At 31.2% G+C, this 5019-nt stretch overlaps 1 long non-coding RNA gene across 5 annotated transcripts; it reads left to right on the forward strand.

The window, feature by feature from the left end:
- Nucleotides 1-429: 429 nt before the first annotated feature.
- On the forward strand, nt 430-3266 carry LOC107921224 (uncharacterized). 5 transcript variants are annotated; one of them, XR_005919819.1, is made up of 5 exons: nt 430-1418; nt 1511-1754; nt 1888-2011; nt 2148-2343; nt 2910-3266. It is a non-coding gene; the product is annotated as an uncharacterized lncRNA (long non-coding RNA). The 5 variants fall into 5 exon arrangements; XR_005919811.1 differs by having other exon boundaries at nt 430-1754; nt 1849-2011; XR_005919802.1 differs by having other exon boundaries at nt 430-1754; nt 1852-2011.
- The last annotated feature ends 1753 nt before the right edge of the window (nt 3267-5019 follow it).

Raw genomic sequence — 5019 nt, forward strand, 5'->3', positions numbered from 1 at the left:
TTATTTTAAGTAATATCATAAAATTATATTAATAATTAATGTATATTACGATGGATTAGCTATAAATTTGAATTTTTGAGTTTTTGGTGGGACGTATCTTAAGTTTGGGCCAAATCGGTCTTGGACTTTTACGGACTAGGGCTTTCTCGAGCTCAAGTTTTGTTGGGGCTCGAATTTTCTCAGTCTCGAGCTTTGACAAGATCGAATTTTCTCGAACTTGCCTATTTCAAGTTTAGATTTCTCTGATTCTGATTTGTTATGTGTTTGGACTTTCTCAAACTTAATTTTTTTTACCAAAATATTTCACAATTTATCAATATTTTGGATACTTTTTCAATATTTCTTATACTTTACCAAAATTCCTAAAACATTATCAATATTGATAAATACTTAAAAATATTGATTAAGTGTTAAAAATATTGATAAATATTTTGATACCCATACATGCAGTGTCTCAAAAGTGTAGTTAGTGAATCTCCGTAACCAACGGAGCCCCGAAGATTTGCTGTCAGATTCGCCCTCTCACTCTTTCACGAATTCGTCTGAGAAATTGAGCTGAATTTCTCTGCTTAGGGCTTTGGATTTGATTGGGATATTCAGGACTAAAAAGAAAAGGGGGCTTTAGGAGGGAATGTTGTAAGCGAGTGTTAAACAGAGATGCTCGCTTGGTCAAACTGCCGATACCGCCAAGCGGTTTTTGCAAGAACCCTTTTCTTCTCTCACTCGATTTCTTGCATTTGTATCATAAAATTTGAAGCTTTTTAACATTCAAGTTCCTCTAAAATGTTAAAGTTTGTGAATTTTTTTTCCCTTTCCTTTGTCCGCCTATACATTGAGATTAATGCTGTTTTTTTCTTCTAATATTTACTTGTGTTGTTTTCGTCTTTGCCTTGTATTGTTCAGTGATCCCATGGTGGAGATGAAAGACGCTCTCCTTTGCCTGTAGTAAGGGAGACACTTTAGGATGATGCATATGTTCCTTATCCTTTTTCCTGTTTTTTTTTTTTTTCAATAGCTCGCTGATTGCAATGGTATTTTAGTTTTCTTGGTACGAAGTTGCAAGTGTGTCTTGGTTTTCCTTTTTGTGTCTGCTGTGCATGCATTCTTATCTTGTGTACATTTTGTATGATTTATATATATATATTCTGCATTTTCCTAATACATCATCATGTGGTAAAATTTCGTTTTATAATTCATACGGAGCATCCAGGTCGGCATAATCTCTCGAACAGGTAATCTCAGTAATTGCACTTCGTAATTTATATGAGGAAATGAAAGGCCCAGGCATTCGGGAATCAGATGAAGGAGCTTCTTCTGCAGTAGATAGATATTCGTCGAGATGATCTACCCGCGTTATCATCTGATGTTCCTTGGATCATTCGAAAGGCCATATTCATGTTCTTAACTTTTTCTATTCTGTATGGTTTTATATGTTTTTGTTAAGTAAATTTTTAATTGCTTGTTTTGAGAAGTCTAGTCTTTTAACTATTGCAAAATATTGACCTTGTAGCATGTGGCACAAAACTAGCCATTATGTTCTGACTTTTGAATAAAATGGACTAATGCGGGTTAGTGTTGGGCTATAAAACTTGATTCACAGGACTTGCTTATTTATTTTCTCTTAATTTTCGATTTTCAACGTCAATTTAACCTAATGCTGTGTGTTTATGGTTTAGGCAAAAGCTACTGCATCTGTTGAGGACTAGTGGCTCCTTGTGAACTTGCAATCTTCTAAGGAGTTTAGCTCACATATGGTATTGTTTGAGTCTTCCTTTTTACTCAATTTAAAATTATTCAGTATTTACTATGTTCTTCTGAAGCTTAATCTTGATACATGGGGAAATGAAGCAGTTTCACAAACCATTAGCACCAATCTTATTCTAGCAGGTTAGTGTGATGCTGCAATTTTTATTAGCAACTTAGATGGAAAATCAAAGTCGTCCTTGAAGACAAGTACTGAAATTTATTTTGTATATATGACCTTAGGAGCTGCAGCTTCATCAGAACCGAGGTATATCCTCTCAGAAGATCTCTATATCTTTATGCCTTTGGACTCTGTATCCTATTTTTGATGAGTTTTGACTTTTGACTCTGTATCTTGTCTTATTTATATGCTTCATCTGATTGAAACTGTTCTATGGATATAGGTATATGATGATTCAGGCAAGGGCAGGAAAATTTGCACCTATTACAGACTTGATTGGATTCCTGTGGTGCTCATTGTTGACCCTATAACAGGACAGCATGCGCTCCTGGCGTGGAGTGGTTCAACCTGACAGTCTGCTGGAGGTATATATTGGTGACGCAAATTGTAGGTTGCAATTCCTTGTTGATTCGTTACAGGTAAGTGTATTTGAGGAAGCTTATATTTCTTTTTCTTTAACTGTGATATGTTATTATTTATATATTAGAAATTGGTTGGTTGTATTTGACTATGGATTTCCTTGGATGATCCCTGTCTAAGCATAGAATCTTTATGTTTAATTATATTCCTAAATAAGTTAACAAAATCTTGGCATCTAAACAATAGGCATCAATGAATCATTTGAATCAATCTTTCCTATAATTTCTTCCCGAACCCCTCATTTGTTCTATCAGGAAAACAATAAATTGTTACCTTGTACATCTGATCTAAGTTAAAGCATCCAGGTGTTGCTTTCACTTACATGCTTTCCAATGTAAACTGAGACACGTTTAAAATGGATATCTATTTTATGACATTTTGGGAGTAGGGAATAGGGACCAGTAGCTTGAAAATTTGGGACGAAAATGTGTAGTCTCCTTGTGATGGACTGATGATGTGCGGTCCAGAGGATTGTCCTAACTGATGGTGGTTTATATACTTGTTTATTATTTCTTTGTCATTTTGCAACTACTGTGGTGGTTCTGCTCTTCTCAACTTACTGAAGCTGAATCGAAGGCGGGCTAATTCCAGGAGCCTCAAGATCTCTGGATTATGATGGTAAATTAACATTTGCGGTGTCGGGGCTTGCCAATTCTATGATCTTGGTTGCATGGGAATGAATATTGTGAATTCCAGCACTGGTTATCAAGCGGTTTGCAAACTTTCAGATCTTTTATATCTGTTTTATGGTACATGAAGATTAATTCTTTCAAGGTTTATGGTTATCCTTTTCAGCAATATCATCTCTAGAGTTGGAACATAAGTTTTCTTTTTAAGAATGTAATGTCTTACTACTACGTCTGATCTAACACTTGTTGGTAATTTTCCAAACCTTTTCATGTATACATACCCCATCTCTTAATGTTTGTTTGTTCTATTGCGGTTTATTTATTTGTATTAAAGATAATATCAGCCACTACTTCAGTCACCAATAAATATAAACGTGTGGATGGTATTAGAGCTCATGGATTTTCACATATCTATTCACAGTCCTCTACATTGTTACGTGCATGGATCATAATCATATCCAAGACTTTTGTTTCGTTTCTTTTTTTTTTTTTTGTTGTTATTCTTTTTCCTCAGCTGAGCATTTAACTTATATATATGGTAGACATTTTTTGAAAGTTAGAAGCCGCATAAATCTTCCTCAAATGAGTCAAGTATACAAGGATTAAAAGGTCTAAATAAAGCACTTCTTTTGCTTACTTGCTATACATAGTGGATAGACCTAAATAGAGTAGTCATAGTGGATAGACCTAAATAGAGTAGTCAAAAGCAGAAATTCATTAATGAAAGAGGGATTTAGAAGCAATTTAGACTCAAAGCTTTGAACAAGATAAAAGAGGGATTTACAGAGCAAGGGTGGGTCAGTAGCGTATATATTTTTTGCGGAGGGGGGATTGGCAAAGTGTTAAAGGCAGCCCGCAATAAAGTGGGTCCATTATGAAAAGGGCGGGGCGGTGGGGGGGTTTAGGGGGCAAACGAAGAAAGTAGTGGAAACAACCACGGAATGCCTGGGCTGCCCCTCCATTGGAAACACGATAATCCTGAAGCTACACACAATATATCAATTAAAGTGACGTCTCTAAACCAATTTCTAACCTTAAATCAAATGTCAAAATTTTAAATATATATGTACAATATTTTATCAAATTAAGTTGGTGTTTGTTTCATTGGATTTTTTTTTATTTTCTAAAAAAACCTGATATTTTTTATTGTTCAAATTATTTTTTGAAAATTTGATTTCAGTGAAATAAACACGAATAAATTATATTTGTTATAAAATATATAAAAGCATTTTTCCTTTTACAACCGAAATTTACCTTATTAATATTTTATAATAAATAATATTTTATATAGACTTAATAATAATTAATGCTTAATTGAAACTTATTTTCAAATTATATATTATATATTGATATATAAGAGTGGAGAGTGAAATATTGAAGTTGAAGGGGATAAATGAAGTTAAGTAGGATTTAAATAAATACTCATATTTGTATTATTAAAATATTCTTATTTTGTAGTATAAAATATTTTTAATTGCAATATATACTGATTATTAAAAAATAATATAATTTTTAATAAAATACTAAGAATATTGCTTAAAATTTAAATTAAATATTAATGTTAATTTTAATATGAAATAAAGTTGTAGATATGGAATAATTTTATTATAATGATTAATTAATTATTATATGATATAAAGTATAAATAGGCATGTTTAATAATGTAATAAATTATAATATTTGATATTAATATTTTAACAATAAAAATAAAAATAAAAATAAAAAATAAAAATAATATTTTACTTTATTCAATTTAATATTTATATAAAAAACAAGGTACTACTGTTTTCCAGAAAGTGAATTTATGTTTTCCAAAAAAGAATTCATTTAAAAAAATAGAGTTTATTTTCAATTAATTAATAAATAATTTTCAGTTAACTAAACTATTTTTATAAAACAAATATGAAAAAATAATATAATATATAATATAAAATTTAAGGAATTTATTACCTATGAAACTTTTAGACTCGACAAATAAAGATTAGAGATTAACAGATGTCTTGTAAAAGTATAATAAAATATTTAAAAAATATTTTAAAAAAATAA

Source organism: Gossypium hirsutum, chromosome A01 (assembly GCF_007990345.1).
Source record: "Gossypium hirsutum isolate 1008001.06 chromosome A01, Gossypium_hirsutum_v2.1, whole genome shotgun sequence".
Taxonomy (NCBI): domain Eukaryota; kingdom Viridiplantae; phylum Streptophyta; class Magnoliopsida; order Malvales; family Malvaceae; genus Gossypium; species Gossypium hirsutum.